The sequence below is a fragment of the Dermochelys coriacea genome, chromosome 3 (assembly GCF_009764565.3).
Source record: "Dermochelys coriacea isolate rDerCor1 chromosome 3, rDerCor1.pri.v4, whole genome shotgun sequence".
NCBI lineage: Eukaryota > Metazoa > Chordata > Testudines > Dermochelyidae > Dermochelys > Dermochelys coriacea.
Genome location: NC_050070.1, coordinates 203,383,803 through 203,402,175, shown reverse-complemented (window position 1 = coordinate 203,402,175; position 18,373 = coordinate 203,383,803). Strand labels below are relative to the sequence as shown.

The 18,373-nt window shown below is 46.5% G+C and overlaps 1 long non-coding RNA gene across 1 annotated transcript; it reads left to right on the top strand.

Moving 5' to 3' along the window:
* The first annotated feature begins 1,528 nt into the window (after nucleotides 1-1,528).
* Nucleotides 1,529-3,134, top strand: LOC119853555. Its single transcript, XR_005292123.2, has 2 exons — nucleotides 1,529-1,719; nucleotides 2,767-3,134. It is a non-coding gene; the product is annotated as an uncharacterized LOC119853555 (long non-coding RNA).
* Nucleotides 3,135-18,373: the final 15,239 nt, after the last annotated feature.

Here is an 18,373-nt window from a genome sequence, read left to right as displayed (position 1 = left end):
TAAGAAGTAGCCTGAATTTTGAAATAATCAACCTGTAGGACTGGCAACTCATTGAAGCTTCCTTTGCAGCATTCCCTGGTAGGAGTTCACCCATTCCCCTTGGAACAAGCAGGTAATCTGGGCCCTAGATCCAGTGGATCCCTCTGGAACCATGAAGATCTCAGAGTATCCACACCTGCCCTCTGTACTCTTGGCTCCATGGCAGCGTGTCTCCAATGGAGCCAGTCATTGGCCCCTAACAAGAGGTTCCACAAGAGGTATGGAGTGGGGAAAGATTACATTAGAGCTACCAGTGATAGCATTATCTTTGGTGGTGGTTTACCCTGGCACTGGGGGGAGAACAATGCACAGCCAATGCCTAACCCCATCCAATTGTGGGTACAGACCTCTCTAGGGGGGCTGTGTTTAAAGGAGAGGAAGATGAATTTTCAGAGGTGGTGTTTCCTCTGCCCACCCTCTGCCAGCTGGGATTTGCTGAGGTTTGTATCCCTTTGCTTGCAGAGACTGTGGGGATGACCTGATCACCAGTGATTATCACACACCATGGCTGCCTAGGTCAGAAGAGTGTTTATTCCGCAGCTGCCTTCAACCCTTTATTTAAATTCTAGTGTAACGAGATCAAGGAAATGAGGAGGAATCTACTTTCTGTTGTTGACAGAAAAGAGAATGGGGCAGCCTAAATTATACACAGTGCTGCCGGCCAGCTGCTCTGAGCTCCGCTCCCTTCTATTATAGCTTCACAGACAAAGTGGAGAGGATCAGGGAATCAAGACTATGCCTTCTGTAGCTGATTGGAAGGAGCATTTGACTTCCAACTGGGTGAAATGGAGTTTCAGTTGGATGACCGAGGCATGTGTTCTTTCCCAGAGGATAATGAAATCAGCTCTATGTAAAAAAGGGAATTTAAAAGCTGAGATGCCAGCTGACATGGACCGTAGTTCTTGTTTTTGCAGCTGGCCAGCGCTGTGTTGGAACACAGGAAAGCTCTACCAACGGAGCTGCTCTTAACAGTGGAAAATGCGCACACAACCCTGCACAAACCCCTGCTTCTCTTTCTTCCTTCTCATCCTTCTCATGATCATTCTCTCCCTCATAGCTGCCTAAAGCTGCCTTATTTTGATTCCATAACTTGTGAGATGGGGGGCAACTCAAGTGAGTAAAGCGCACTGATCCCACTGCCAATATTGTCTCATTGTTTCCTTGTATTCTTCTCTCTGTTTGCATCCATCTGTTGTCTCTTATCTTAGACTGTAAGCTCTGTCTTTTAGTTCTGTGTTTGTATAGAACCTAACACAATAGAGGTCTTGGTCTACAGCTACAGCTTCTAGGCACTACAGCAGTAATACAAATAAAAATAATTAATAAACCCAATGGAGTGTATAGGTGAGTGTGATGGGGTGTACTTGCCCCGTACTGGAGTGGAAGGGGTTAAAGCAGCTCTCTGAGCAGCAGAAGCCACGCCTCCTGACCTGTTGGGCATGCTCCAACTGCTGCTGGAGTATAAAAGGGAGCAGCCTAGTTCAGTCTGGTCTGGCCGCTGAGGAGGAAGGATGCACCTCTCTGGCTCCAACTGAGGGAGAGCCGGAAGCCCAGGCTGCGAGAATAGGGGACGCTGAGACCCAGCTAGGCACCCAGGTACTGGCGGATGCCCCAGGGAGATTGCCACCCAAGGGGCTTGGAGACTCTGAGGACACCCCGACTTCAACTGCAGGAGTCAAGGTAGGAAGTAGCCAGTGTCCCCATAGCAGTCAGCATGTTGCAGGCAGATTTCCTGCCAACTTCATGGTGAACCCCTTCACCACTACCAGGGCCCTGCACTGGGACCTGGTGGAGCAGGGAGGGCCTGGGTCCCCCTACCCGGCTGCCCCCTCCCTTTGGGGGCAGCCCACCAAACCCTCTTCTATTGACTTTGGCTATTAAGCTACACTTCCCTGCCACCAAGGGGAATCCTGCTGACTTTTGCCAGTATGCCGTGCTTCCCTGAAGTCCAATGGAGCCCTAATGACTCCGCCACCCTTCCCTGCAGTCCAGGGGAGCCCTATTGACTCTGGCCTTTAGGCTGCACTTCCCCACAGATGAGGGGAGCCCTACTGGTGCCGGCCATTGGGCCACACAGCCCTGAGGCTGAGCGTAGCCATATTGACTTAATTGCAAGGCTACTATGCCCTTGCCCCCACCTCCAGGGTGACAGGGTGTATTTATCTCATGACAGTAAGAATTACTTACATAAGGGTTGTTGGCTTGGGCCTGTCTTCTTACCCTTTGATCCCTGCAGTGGGCCAATTCATAGCAAGCATCAGGATGGCGTATTTTGAGATAGAATTTTTCCCCATGTGTGTCTGGGATGGCTGCATTAATTACCCTGCTGTGGTGAAGGTGATACAGAATGAGTGCCAATAAAACCTTTTATAGCCACATTCATTCTGTATCCTTCGTGCCACGTATTTTACATTTTACAACAACAGACATTTTTTATCGCAGAAATGTAAACATCAGTCCTAATTGCAGTGGCAAATGAACCACTTACCTTCTCTGATTGCATAATTTGCCTAGAGGATGAAGATGTAATTACACCATAATAAAACAGAAAATGATTTGAGAAGGAAAAATTATCACTGCCTCAACCACATCAGCTAGAAGCTTTTTTCTAATTAAGTTATTTTATTAAACAAAATGTTTCTAAGGTGGGTCCTCTTTGAAAATCCACATTATAGCCCATGTAACGTAATTTACTTTATAGGTAAAACATTGCTTCTGTACTAACAGATGGTATCTACTAAACACATTAAGTGTGCACCCACTGGGCTCAATCCAGTCAGACGCCGAGTGCCCAACCCTCCTATTAACGTCAGTGGAAGAGGAGGACTCTAAGCACCTCTGCGAGGAATCCTAGCACCAGAACTCTTTAATTGCCCTTGGCTCTGGCATCTCTTTAGCTCCTTGTATTCTGCATGAGGAGAATAAGGCCTCTCGAATGGACATTCTTGATCCCCAGTCGTGCACATGCTTAACTGTAAGGATGTGAGGAATCCCACTGAAGCTAATGGAGAAATGCTAATCTTCAGAAGCTTGAAATACAGTCCAAGGAGTGGAAGAGGAGTAGAAGGGCCAGAGTGACTTAGTTTGATATAGCCCCAAGGGCTCAGACACTCAAGAGAGAGCACCGCATGTAGCACTGGCCACTCAGCCTGCTTCATAAAGATTTTTCCTACAATTTTGCCTGCTTGCTGCATCACTTACTGCTAGGGAGAGAGCCCCTGGTTGAGCGCAGTGGGATTGCTCCTGTGGTTAAAGTTCAGCGTATCTTCAGTGTTTGCAGGACCAGGGCCCAGGACTGCCTTGCACCTTCTACAGTCATTCACATGGGCACCCAACCCGTGTAGAACCCAGCCATTCTGATCTTCTAGCATTTAACGTCTGCTTTGGGGAGGTAAAAGTGACTGCCCAAAGGGCAAGGTAAAGGGAAGTAAAGACCTAGGATTTTTCCAGGGCATTCTCTCCTCCACAGGGAGATGGCAGCTGTGCCGAGAAGACAGTGCAACATGGCTGTGAAAACCTACAGAGGCTGAGCAGTGTTGGGGTGAATCCTGCACCTTCTTGTACCTTTCTGCAACGTTCCGGGGACTCTGCGGTAGTGTTCCCCCACCCCACTCAGGAGTTAAGCTGCTTTTCGCTCTGTCCTCCACCACCTGTGCACCGTGCATGATGCAAAGATGCAAAAGGTGAGCCAATGCTGCAGTGAGCACCACTAACTCCAGCCTGGATTTTTGCTTGGAAATCAACCAGGTTGTGGCCATATCCTATTAGCATTCCCTCTTAAAACCCACAGACAAAGGGCAGGAGGGAAAACAGAAATACAGGGAGAGGAAGTAACTTGAGGAACCTTACATAGCAGATCAGTGGCAGATCTTTTGATGCCAATGTCAGTGCCTAAGGCCCAGATTTTTAAAGGGATTTAGGCACTCGGTGCTCGCTGTTGCGATGCCTACCTGATTTAGGCATCTAAATCACATTTTCAGAAGGGATTTAGGCACTTATTGTTACTTCAGTTTTACTGAGGGTCAAAGGAGCAAGTGGCATGTCAGAGTAACACAGCAAATCAGTATCAGAACCAGGATTAGACCTGATTCTCAAAAACAAAGCACATAAGAGCTGCCATACTAGATCAGACCATGGTCCACCTAGCTCAGTATATTGTCTCCAACAGCGGCCAGTATCAGAGCTTCATGGGGAGTGTAAGGAACAGGGCATTTATGGAGAGTGCTACACCATCTTCATCTTTCAGTCCTGGTAGTCCAATTTAGGGTCTCCCCGAACATGGGTTTGCATCCCTGCCCATCCTGACTAATACCCATTGATAGACCTATCCTCCACGAACTTTTCCAGTTCTTTTTTTGAACCCAGTTCCAGTTCTGTCAATGAGCTGTGCATTGTGCGAAAAAGTATTTCCTCTTGTTTGTATTAAACCTGCTGCCTAACATGCTGAACTGTAAGCACATATGCAGTTCCAATGACACAGGTACGGTACTGTTCCTATAGCTTTGAATTCAAATACAGCAACACGTCAATATTTCAAAACTTGTCTAGATTTCTATGGCATCCATTGCTTGGTCCCTTATACTAGTAATTATTAAGCTGTAATATTGCTAACATAACACACACTGCTTACTATAAACAATTATTTATGACCTGATCACTTGTAACAAACCCATCAGCAAGAATAGTTCCATCAGAACGTTACTAACTTTTATAACTGATATGTGACATGATGACCATACACGATGCACCAGACTCTGCAGCTAGTGTCGATAAGTGCTATGACTGCAAACTGTAAGTTAGCACTCGCCAGGTTGCAGCCCTCACTCCTGCTGCGTTGCTAAGTAATTGCTGAAAATATAATTAAGCCATGCCATGAACTGAAAATATGTTAAATATGGTAGCTGTCTTAGGTAGAGCCCATCTGCAAGCTCAAAGCTTGGCTTTGTTCACAATTCTGAATAATACTTATAATGAACGCTTATTCCTAGACCATAAATTGTTTTACAAAGGACGTACCGTTGGCCCCTTTTGTATAGACAGGGAAACTGAGACATGGCAGATAATGTCTTGCCCAAAGTCACCCAGTTAGCTACGACACTGGGATTAAAACCAGATTCTGTTCTGTTCTCTAAAGGTTCTTGCAGTGCCCCATCGCTATCGTATCTGAATGCCTCCTAGCAATGCATGAAGCAATTTCTGTGCCCCTAATCCAGTGCCTGATCCCCAGTGACTCCATATGAAGAGGAGGGGAACATAAGTATTAAGGCTTTTTAAACTTAGTATTATCTGTTCTGTCACCTCACCAGGCTATGATGAAATATTTGGTCCTTTAAGTTGCAGGAAAAAGCTCCTATAACGGAGCAGCTCATTGGCTAACGGCAAAACATTGTTGCTCTATCACAATAATAAGACTTTTCAATCCCAGCCTGTCTTTCAGCGGAGGATCATAAGGCACAAACAATAGTGTGTTTAGCTTCACAACCTCCCCTCCCCCCAGTGAGGTAGGGAAGCATTATTATCCCCCCATTAAAGAGGAGAAAACTGAGGCATATGACAGTGAAGACTCTCATGTATAAAAGTCCATGCTCAAAAGTCTGCGTGCACCACAGGCCAGACACACAGCCGGTATAAGTGAGCCCAGCACCTGTGGCGTTGAGAACCCGGTGTGGGCCCATTAACTTCAGCGGGACTACTCATGAGCTTAAAGTTAGACATCTGCCTCGCTGAATCAGAGACTAAATGGGCACAGATCCATGGACTTCAATAGAGCTGCTGCACCCAATTACAACAGCTGAGGAACTTGCCCAAAGCTTCCAGCGAGTATGTGGAAATCAGGCGTTGGGTGAGAACATTCCTCTCACTGGTGCACAACCCTTGTGTCTTTTGAACATGCAAAAAGGCACTTTAAAAAAAAAAAAAAAAAAAAAAAGTGGACCTGGTTGACTTGCCCAAGGTCAGGCAGGAATTTGTGGCAGAGCCGGATGTAAAATTGGACTTTTTGCCTTGTTAGGCCCATGTCGTCTCTTTGCTGTACGAGTATTTTCCCTCCAGGCATATTTGTCTGTTGCCTTGTCACTCACTCTTAAAGGGAAAGAGTGCGGGTGAAGTGGTTATCTTAAACCTTAACCAGAAAGAAAAACATCCGACAGAGGAAAACTTTATAACTGTTTGTGATTTTTGCCCTCCCCCAATCACTTTCCCCCCTTGGAATCTTTGCCCGTTTCCCACCAGACATAAAGGACCAGATCCTTAGTGGGCATAAATTAGCCTGGTTCCAGGAATGTCAATGGAGCTATGCTGATTTACCCCAGCTGAGACTCTAGCCCAGAGCTGTTGGGTAGATTTTTTTTTTTTTCCCCCCCACAGGCGGTTAGTCCGAGATCACTCCCTCTCATTACACATCCCCACCCGGAAAGCTGAGGAAAGATTAGGAAATGATAACCTTGTTGGCCCACACAGGGAAAGCTATTTCTAGAGGGACATGGAAACCCCAAGCCCTGTGGAGTGAGACCATCCCTTTAATCTTACAGCTAGCGTATGCTGCTAAACCTAATATTTAATTTGAGAAAACAACCTGAAAATAGCATTAAAGGAAGTAGAGGATTTGAACAGATCTATATTTTTCAAATAGCATTCCTGGAAAACACTATATTTGAAAACTGACCTTTTATCCAGGAGGTTACAGAAAAGATAGAGCCTTGCAAGCTTCCTGTGAGCTCCGTTTTGTAATTTGGAACTGGGTAATGGAGTATAAACAACACTATTCGCATTATATTGAGAGGCAATGAGTAGTCGTCATATAGTGCTCAATGGCCCTGTGTTCTTGTTGTACTAGAGAGTTCACAGGGATGAAACATGATGGTGACTCTGCTGCCAATGCCAGATGTCTCACCTGGTTAGTCCCTCAATGTCTTTAATCCTGAGTTCACTGAGCTTTAGCTGTCAGGCCTACATAGCCTTAACCACACACACAATTGTTGAGTTGAATTGTGAGCCCAGATTCTGGGCTGGTTAGGAGCTGCACTTGGCACAGTGCAAGATGGGGATGGCTTAAGCTACCTTTATACCCCTCCCCGCAACCCTAGATTCTGTGGTCAGCCAGCCCCAAGAGAATCACCAAGATAAAGCTGCCCAGCTTCAAGACTATTCTGGCAACTAGGGATCAGCCCCTCTCTTTCTCCCACGTATGCTCCTATGATTGGGACTGGAAGGGAGAGTAGCCTAGAAGCAATTATCGGGGTTCTTTGCCTTCGGAGGATTCCCGCACACAGGGAGTCAGGTTGCTGTCTTCCACGCTTCGTTGCATTACCGGAGCAAGGGACAGAACCTGGCTTGGGACATTTAATTTTTTTTAATTTCAGTTCAGTGCTGTATGTGATCTATTCAGTCAGATTTGACTGCCTGAAGCTGACTCTTGGCCTGGCTCTTCTATTGCCAAACTGTCTTGTATGGAGAAATGGAAGCAACTGTCCTGTCATTCTCACTGTGATGTCAGATCTGTAAAGCTCCTCTCTGATTTCTAGCAGCTTTTCTGCTTGGAACACCTATTTTGACCCATTTTCAAAAGTGGGCATAGCATGCACATTCTTCAAAACCCACCATCCCTGAAGAACAGCCTAATGCCAGTGTTTGCTGCCAATCTAATGATAGCAGTTGTCCGACTGAAACCTTTAGCCACCACTGATGGCAATGGATGTCTGGCCTTCCTTGGCAGTCACCCCAAATAGTCAATATTGTGATATAGGCCTGGGTGCTGAACCCTGAAACTCCACCTTTTTAAGGGGGCACCAAATGAGACACATTATTCATGGCTACCAAAGCAGGTTGGGCACATCAGGTTGTCTCCACCTCTAGCCAGATGAGTTAACCAACTTCTTGGTGTTGTTAAAACAGTCCCCATCTGTGCTTCCACGCAAACAGCTGACTGACTCAGATGTGTGAAACACTGGGAAGCTGCCATCTTTCATGACTACAGAATATGTGCTTAATGTATGCTAAGTACCAGCAGTAAAATGTATGTATGTATGTGCCTGGTAAGAGAGAGGGTTTCCTACAGTAGTAACAGAAGTTGGCGCACTATTTGCCATTGGCCTCATATTGAAGAGGGGAAGTTCTCAAAAGTGCCTAAAGGCTTTGGGAGCATAGGGCTGTCTCAGTGGCTTTTGAAACTCTCCCCTGACATTAATAGTTCAACAGATAGCCCTTTAATAGCCCAAAGACAGCAAATTTAGGACTCTGTCTCCTGCTTCATGGCAGTGAGGAAAGCAAATGCAGAGGCCAAACTGCAGCAGGCCTCCATGTAGGGGAAAGGGAGCTATAGATTGTACGGTCTTTGGGTCAGAGACTTTTTGTGACCTTCTGGAACGCAGGCCAAGATGCTGAAAAGTATTTAGGTGCCTATTGGGAGTTAGGCACCTAAGTTCTTTTGAGGACCTTGGCCTGAGTTACAGGAGACTCCTTCCATGTCCTTTGCTGGAGGTCTGCAATGCTCCCTGGTTTCAGCCATAGCTGGAAGCCCCAGCCCATTGTCCCTATCCCTACCGATCTAACAGTGCAAGGGGAAATGTGTGACCCAAAGGCCATGTGCTCAAACCTGCCACAGCATGGGGCGCATTTGACTCATTTTACCCTCCTCACATTTTTCAGGTCAACAGGAAGGATCGGGCACATAGTTTTAAAACAACAGAAGAGATTCAAGTGTATTTTGGAGGCAGGTGTTTGCACTGGCAGTGATTGGCATGGCTTCTCTCTTACTGATGCAGGAAGGTGTAAATTGCCTTAACTAGGCATTTCAGTAGGAGTAGAAATTACCTTAATTTCCACTAGCTCTTTAGGTGCCCCATCACTGGAGGCTGTTCTGCCAAAACAGCACATCCCCAGTCAACCTGGGCCACATCTTTCTCCTCTGCCAGTGGAGGGTGCATGACTTCAGCTGCGATGTACTGGGCCTACCATAAGGAACTCTTTGAGGCCAAGAACCTACACCAGGGATTATGTGGAGGAAGCTAGTCTGGGATGAATCTGACCCAGGGGTGGTAAAATGCAGTGGGCCAGTTCTCTTAACTGGTGGATATCGGCATAGCTTCCTTGGCTTCAGTGGTGCCACGCCATCTTATACCAGTTGACGATACTGCACCACATCCTCATCCTCCAGGATTGTTTTTGTTTCACTTTGCAAAAGGCAGTGCTATTTAACAGTGCTTCCTCCCTGAAAGGTCCTGCTGAGGTGCTGGCTATCTGGAATTTCATGACTAGTAAAGGCTCCTTCTTTGATGATTGGAGGGCCTCTCAATTCCTTCCATTCGCAATGCATAATGAATGATGAGTAGAAGACATGTGTATTAGCTGCAACTTTCTTAAATTCCACCTTTTTAATGAGCTGCTTTTTAACAGCGTGACATAGATATGGATACCTGTCTTGCTGAGTGTGAAGAGCATAAATCACCTAGGACTTGATCCAAAAGCCCATTGGGGTCAATGGAAGTCTTTCCATTGACTTCAGTGGGGTTTGGATCAGGCCCTTGATGTGTCGGTGGAACACCAGAGCAGCAATGCCTTCTGCATGTCTTGCTCCTGACCCCGAAGCGTAGGCCAGGGCATTAGTACTGCACAGGGTTTTCACTTTAGAGTAGTTTTCACTCCAGATGACTGTCCCCAATCACCACACCAGCTGTGTTATCAGCCACACAAACATTGTCAGAAGTCACAGAGTTGATGTTTTGTTTTCTGCTTTGGTAGCATCGTTATCTAAATCCAGTTACTGCTCAAATGGAGACTAAGTCAACAGAGTTAATTGAACAAAAGCGCTGTAAGACGGGGTATGTCAGTGGACAAGTTAATCACTAAGCAAACGCCATGTTCCAAGCAGAGCTAGGTTAAACAGGCTTAGCTCTGATGCCAGTTTAGATGCTGCTGACACACTGCGGTGATGGGACACATCATTGTGGTGGTTGGGGAAGCAATGAAAACAATGCCAGGGAGAATGTAACACGCAGAGCTGTCTCTTTCCTGGGACTTGGAACGATGTGAGAATGCTCATGTGAGTGTCCACAGCTGATCACGTCTGGTCCCGATCGCTTGCACAGCGGTGTTGCATGCTAACAGCATGACCCCCAGTCACTGTGGTGCATCTGCTCACATGACCTCGTAGCTTCAGAGAGGAGACAATCATTTACCTGTAATTGTCATTCTTTGAAGACATGCCCGATAGATTCACAACTCTTGTGGGCTTTGTGTCTCCAGCACAAGACCTGGTAGGGAACTTCCAAACACTAAAGCTATGAGCTAACTCCAACAGGGGGTGTCATGCATTGTCCCGTCTGTGGAGCCATAGCATCCCCTAGTGCCTCCAATGGTTACTTCTTTTTAAAGAGAACGGTGGGAATAAATCTTTATTTATTTCCACTGCATGCATCCGATGAAGTGAGCTGTAGCTCATGAAAGCTTATGCTCAAATAAATTTGTTAGTCTCTAAGGTGCCACAAGTTCTCCTTTTCTTTTTATTGTTATGGTTATAGTCAAAGATCTGGTCCCCATTGCGATAGGTGCTGCACAAACACCTCACGCTTACAAACCAGGTTTATGACATGACTTAATAGGTGCATGAAGCTGACAGACAGGAAATGAACTACGTAGAAGCTTTAACAAAAGGTGACAGAACCATTAGCTCTGAGAGGTGGTGGGTGAGCGATAGTCTATTTATTATAGCCTAAATCTACCAAGGCTTTATTTTGCAGGTACATTGTGCCTCTGCAAAATTTGTGCCCATACTTATTGCCCTAGTGACCGAATTACTGTGCACAATGTCGTTTTGAATATTTGGGGCACAAATTGTCTATAGCAGGTACATGCTGGGTAGCTTGAGGCATAAGTGCTCAGACTGATTCCTGTGGGTCATTTTACAAATACAAAAATACTGGGGTGGGAGGAAGAGGAGGGTGCAAACTGCACCTCCAAAAAGGGAAACTGAAGCCTCAAACCTTCTGAAAATGTACCCTATATTTTATGCCCCAGAAAGAGTAGCCCAAATACCTTCATGGCTGTTAGGATTCTACTGGATGAGCCAAAGGATCGGGTTGATTAGCCTGGCAGTAGCAGACTTACAAAGCTGTCTATATGGTCTATTCAGTAGAATGGGATAAGAGGTCACCTGCCATTAACATGGATTACATACTCTCCCTAGCTTGGCAAGCTCATCCTAAGCCTTGCACAGGCCACCATGTGTAATGGGACATCTGTAGAGACTGAGCCTCGGACCTCTGGATCTAAAAACATGAGTCTACAAATGCATGCTAGCATGGGAAATAGGTATTTAGCTTAGTGCAGGCCCATGCATTTTTTTAGTTACAGAGGTGTCTGGCTTGATCCCCACAAGAGCTCCATGCCATCATTTTACTTTAGCATATGTAGTGATTTACTGGGGGGTTTTTCCCCTAAGAAAGAGGGGAAGAGAAAGATGTTTAGCGTTTTGATCACGTGATACGTGGCCAGATTCCTACAAAGGAAAAATGCTATCTAATGTATGGGTTTTAGGATACAATAATAAAGTCTAGCTCTGTATTTCAGTCCTTTTACCAAGTTCTGAATACGCAAAGGCTCACTTCCCAGCTTCTGTCTTTGTCTTGGATGCTGTGTTAGAGCTGTGCATATAATTATTTACAGATGCTGTCGGCATTATTGATTATCTGACAGGGATGTGTAAACAGCATGAGCTGAGTCCAGCAACAGAGATCGAATTAGGCTTGCTACCTTTGTGGGCGGGGGGAGTCAAACCCCCATATGAATGGGTTAGCGAGAATGGACTGGAATGTATTCCTTATAGTCATCTCTAAAGGCCAAAGGCAGCAAACAATTAAAAAAACCTGTCTTTGTCATTCAAAAAATGTTTAATTTCTGAGCATGATTCTAAAGAAAACACAAAAAAGCCCAATGCACGTTTTTCATCTAATCATGGAAAAACATACTAAGTTTAGACTCAATGGTTTTGTTTTTCCAGTGACTCCCTTCCAGGTTCTGCCCACCATGTCGCAGGCACATCTGCCGGGTGAATTCCAAGCTAACAAACTTAAGAACTCCTTGTGATTTTTGCCACACAGTGTTTCAAGTAGCAGCTTGTTGGAAGTGCGGTGGGAGTGGGGGTGGAAGTGGTGTGCATTTTGCCAACACACCTGCACAAGCCTTGGGTTATCCTGGACAATGTGTACTAATGAAGTATAACCTGTAGAGGCTGGCAGTAGACTCTCTGAAGACTGTAACAGACAGTCTGTGCATGCCCCTGATTTCTATTTTTAAAAAAAAAAATAAAAACACCCTCTGCTGTAGGTAAGTGCTTAGCGTGAAAATCGAGCTATATTTAATTAGGCAGAACCTTTAAGCAGGTAAGTAACAAATGACCATTTAATTGTAATATTCCAGGTCTACTAAGTTCCTTTTCTCATATGGAAAAGAAATAAGGAGGTTACTGCAGCTCCAGTGTTTAGCCAGTTTGACTTGTGGCTATTAGGGATGCAGCTGCAGCTTAGTCTGAATTAATTTTCAAATTTGTTTGAATTAAAATCCCAGATCGTTGCTGTGTTTTCAAGTCAAAACGTGCATCGTAGCTAGAGTTTGTAGTGTAGTATCTGGAGTTAGGGAACAACGAGCTCCAGCAGAGGAAAGTGTGGCGTGTGCTTGCATCGTGGGGAGAAAGAAAAAGGTTAGCACTGGTTTTGTTTGGAGCTAGCACTGACTTGCAGAATAAATTGCTTTGGAGTTAACACATACAGGCCAAGTTTTATGCTCCGTTCCAGCCATAGAACCCCACTGATCTGAAGAGATAGCTGAGGGCAGAATAAAGCCCAGCGTGTATAGAAGTGTATAGAAGCTGCTATTTAATTAGAGTAGCTGAATCTCGCTCAGAGTTTTTAATCTGAAAATTGGAGAACAGTAAATAATTTCTGGGGGGGAAAGAAGAAAGAAAAATTAATTTCCTAACCAAAAAAGCAGAAGTAGAATTGTGACTTGAAATGCTTCTGCTTACTTTATTGCTACCTGAGATCCAAGCTAAGAGCTGTCATGTTTTCCTCCAGCATCCTGTTTAAGTCTAAATCTGATAGCACAGTCATGCTTGCTGTTGCTGCCTGGAAAATACCATAACTCACATAAAGTTATAAATCCCTATATTCTCTAGACTTTCATACCTGCCTTGACAATTCCAAGCAACTACCAGGTTAAATAAACCAAATGGTATGGATGGAAAATGAGTAGACAGATCATTTCCATTAGCAGGACATAATTACAATATAATGTAAGCAGGATTATTGACATCCAAGTGGATATATATGAGCCAAAAATACAAATAACTGGCCCCCTAAATGTAAGAGAGCCAGTGGGGCTGGAGAAGAGGACTGGGTCCTATTCCTTACTCTAGTGTTGCCTTGTTCTGTGGCCTTGCGTAGTCACTTAGGATACATCTACACTGTACACTAAGCTCAGGTTTGAACCCACATTCCCCTTCCATCCACATGCAAATCAGCCTGACTGGGGTCAGACAGCACTCAGGACCCAGATCCTAGGATCTTGTGGTGGGGGGTGGGTCAGAGCCCCAGTCTTGCTGAGCCCAAGCCCTGTCATTTTGCAATGTGAATGCAGGTCAAGCCACAGACCCAACCCAGAACGGCTGCAAATTGCAGTACAGACACTTTAGCATTGCTGTGAGACCCAGGTCCAGCATTTGAAACCCAGATTTGCAATGCAGTGTGGACTCTCAAGCACGGGCTTGGAAACACTGAGCCCACGAGCCCAGACCCGGTCTTAGTGTGCAATGTAGACATGCCCTTAGCCTCTTGCCTTGCCAGTTTATCCATCAACCTAATGATTCCCTGTCTCACATACGAAGTTGTGAAGCTCCATTAATTTATGTTCCTAAGGTGCTTTTAGATCATCCTTGGAATGTACACTGTATCAGCAGGAAAGGTAATTAGGTGACACTAAAAAACATATACTGGAGACTGTGATGTTTTCAATATTTAAATCTAATAAGTGAAAAATCTGGGTCAGCCTTAACTACATAGCTGTGACTGGTGTCTCCATAAGTCACGCATGTAATTGCCATTGAAAATGAGAGAATGGATATATGTAAGTGTGGGGTGTGAATGAAGCATAGATGAATACAAGTAGGAGGTGAGTGAGAATTGTTGCCTTTTAATAAAGCTCCTAGCAAATCAGGAGGCCTTGGGCCATTAGGCAGGGCTTCTATAGAGCGATTAATTTGAACTTCAAGCTTATTCTTTTCAGGGTTTCTCAAACTTTTTTTGCTTGGACCCCCTTTGAAAATATTTCAGGCTGTGACCCCCCCCAAAATGACAACCCTCCCGTCATCATGCCACTTGCATTTCTGCACTGCTGCTGGTGGGGGTGGCGCTAACTTCAGAGCTGGGCTCCTGGCCAGCAGCTGCTGTTCTCCAGTCACCCAGCTCTGAAGGACTCAGGCTGTCAGCCCGTGCATGGTTGACAGCCGGAGCCCCAGCATGCATGGGGCTCACAGCTGGAGCTGATGGTTCGTGACCCCCCCATACCCTTGTGACCCCCCCCATATCCTCACGACCCCTCGCTTGAGAACCCCTGTTCTTTTGATAGTTGAATCAGCAGGCGCTTTGAGTGGTTCAGAGACAATGGGGCAGATCCGCAGTTGATGTAATGCAGTGTAGCTCCACAATTTCAAGCAAGTGTTACTAAGTTACACCCACTGGGGATCTGGCCTAGCATGCTTAGTCCTTTGAGGGGAGAGTGTCTTTCAGTTAGAAGAAGGGTGAACCACTTTCCATCAAATAAGAATTGTCCCTCACCCCACCCCCGAATGTCCATCCAACCATAGAACCAATCCTAGCCAGGCTTTGCTTCTCTGGGGCATGGCTAGCCTGACATCAGAATTGGTACAGCCATGATGAATTATTTCCCCCCTTCCCTCCAAAAAGGTTTGCCTTGGGATTGGGGTGTACAAAGGAAAAGGCCAGGATCTATCTCAACTCTGCTCCTGACCCCCAACAGGGCCTATGGCCCAACAGGGCATCACTCTTTTCCAGATGACCCCATCTCCCTCCTCCCCTTTCCCTGGGGCAGTTACAAGTCCTGGTGGCCTCCTGTCTCTTCAGTCCAAGGTCTCCAGGGGTGGTTTGTTGAGCCAATCCCCCTTCCCGGCTTGCTAGGGCATGGCCACCTGGTTTATGTAGCCACTTCTGCAGGTTAGGAAGAGGAAGGAAGAATTATTTCCTTCTCATTCATCTGGTGGTTTCTTCTGCAGGGAAGGTGGTTGAGCACTGCTTCATCACACTTCCTTGTGCAGCGAGACTATCAGCGCTACCGTGAGTGTTGCAGAGGCTGATTTCCAGCCCATGAACACTCTCTAGGGCTGAGGGTCTCCAGAATTCTGTCAAGCAGGCTCAATCCCCATCTGCCACCTGAGGAGCTGGAGGTATCCTTCTGCACCCACTCTAAGGCACCAGAGCGGAGGGTACAAGAGTACTGGGCCTCCATCCAAAAACAGCACAGGGGAAAAGGGGAGACCAGGCCAGTTGAGGGGAGGATTGGGGTGTCCTGTGGGGAGGTTGATAGGCCCATGGAGGAAGAGGGGCAAGGGAAGGGTGGTGCAGATTGGAGTGGCAAGATTTTGGAGGGTTATCTTAACATAAGCTCTGAACCTTTGGAAGTTCACCCATATCTAGCCACAAGTCCCCTCAAGAATTTGGGGCAGCATTGATTCCTGCAAACCAGTCATTTCCAGGGCCCTGTCCCCAGCTGGGCAGAAGGACACCACAAAGAGGGGTTAAAATACAGAAACAAAACAGGCAAGAAAATGAAAATAGCCCTGAAATAAAGCTCCAGATGCATTCCTAAGACTAGAACACCCTGCTTCTTTTACTCATCCTGGGCAGCACAATTCCCACCCTTGTTAGACCATCTGATGGCCTATTGAACCCTTGTTATAATTTCTCTTGTTATGGCCTTTAGGGGAATTAGAGGCTACCCAGCTTCAATATCTCACATCAAAACATGTCACTGATATGCAAGAGCAGCTTGGACTGACTAGACTACATCTACAGGTCCAGACATCGCACCTCTCTGCTTGGTTTGCTCATGCGATGGGCCAGATCCTCAGCTGACTAAATGGGTGCAGCCTTATTGACTTTCCTGGAGAGTGTGCCAATGTATACCAGCTGGCCTAATAATGCATGTAGCTGTCATGAGGCCAAATGAAGGTCCTCATTTGTACGCGTGGTAAACTCCCAGCCTCCTAAGCCTTGCAGAACTCATTTCCTTTCCACTTGTGCTAAATGTAAAAGCAGAAGCAACCCCCCACCCCCACCACCTATATAAACAAAAAAGTATAGGCAGTCTCCACACCCCCACTTCTGCATTCTATAGTAGGTCTTAAACCAGCTGGTATTCTGGGCTGTTTTATATTTCCAGCCCTTACTGTTAGACACCGGCATACTATGCAGGCAAGAATGTGAGTGGGAGCCTGGTTGGACCGTGTGGATTTTCCAAATGTCTCACAACTGCAGAATCACCTACGTTCAATTATTTTATTTTTTGCTGATCCCCTGGGAAAGTTCCCACTGGCTGACAGTTCTCAGACGGTCTGATTTCTATTCTCTCAGTAGGGTGGTTGAGTCACTGGTCTCTTGTCCATCAGCATCTGCTCGGTCACTCTTCCACTTCACTGAACAGGGGGAATGAGAGAAAAAAAGGCAGCCACATTTTGACAGGGCTATACAAAAATGTTGGCTACACAATCCAGAACCACAGAATCCACAATCCAGATCCCTAGAATCAGATGGGGGTGGACAGCAAGATTGTTCCACAAGCCAAATGGATTCATTAGAAAGACGCAGCTGTATTCCTCAGTGAAAACCTCAGGGTGCACCCCTATGCAACACACCACACTCTAGTCACCACCAGCTATGACTGCTGGTCTTGTTTCCTGTGGCGTTATAATGGACCTGACTCAGAGTCCAGTGAAGCCAATGGGAGCCTTTCCATTGGTTCAATGGGTGTTGGATCGGGACCCATGTGTTTTGGGCTCTTTCTTCCACGCACACCAGCCAATTTGTTGTTTACCCCATCCTGTCCCGCCTCCCTCCCCCCCACCCCCGGCCAGGCCTCTCTCTCCAATAATGCCCATATTTTTCCTGCTTAGAGATACATACTAAGAACACCCCCAAATTGACACCCACTCTCCACGTGCCTGAGCAACCAAATCATTTTACATTGCCCAGCAACCCAAGCACTTATAACGCCCACTATGCCGCCTAGGGTGGATCTTCCCCCTGGGGTGGACCTCCTCAGCCCATCCCCCCAAGCTGCTGAATCCCTCCCCTCCCGAGCTGATCGTCCCACATCATGAACACTGATCTGACACTGTGCAAAGGACACTCAAAAGGGGCCAAGAAGTATGTACGATAATTGAAGGCTGTTGTACCCCATGCTGCCTTCACCAGGAAGATGGGGTTTAAAGCCATGTGTGAGGCTTTCACAGTAAGCTTGTGTGAGATCAAAGAAGGAGTTCTACTGACGATGAGATGAGGTGTTGGGAAAGTCTCATGCACGGTGCTCCCCCAAAGCAACGTTATAAAGGCTGGAGATTGAGAGGCCTTCCATCAGCTATAACGTGCTCATGCTCCCCTGTACGCACATGCACACAACCCACGTGCCCGCCTTGGGAAGCCAAGCAGTAAGTTCACCAATACCATGGAGATGCAGGGTGCAAGAGGGGGATAGCAGATAGCTAGGCCTGGTCCTAGTCTCACAGTCCAGAGCTGGAGGAAGAGCATTCTGGGATTGCATGGGCCAAATCTTCGTCTTCTCCCACAAAACTTTCAAACTGCCTCACTTCCTCCCCGGCAGCCAGCCATGGGTATTGTACAGGATGACCAGTTCAGAGCTATTCAGCCCCTTCTCTTGAATCACATTGTGTTTGCGTCTCAAGGAGACCATTTCAGCCATGACAATGGCTGAGTAGGAGCAATCAGCTGCACACAGTGTAATCTGCAGTAGTCATTGCCTCCGATGTTTCACTCAGCCTCTTTTACCCACAGGGCCTGGGTCCTCTTCTTACTAGACACACGTCTATTCCAGGCAATGAGGAGGAAAGAAGCATTGGCTTGGTGAGGGTTCAGAGATGCTGGCAGCTGCTTAGAATGGAAATAAATGGTACAGATTTTCAATGCTTTGCAGGTAGAGGGGGGTGCAGGCACAAATCCGAGCTTATGGGTTGCCCATGCACAAGTTAGACACCTCGTTAGAGCACATGGGTTTCAAAATGTGGCACAATGCACTGGTCTGTGGCTGGGTGGAC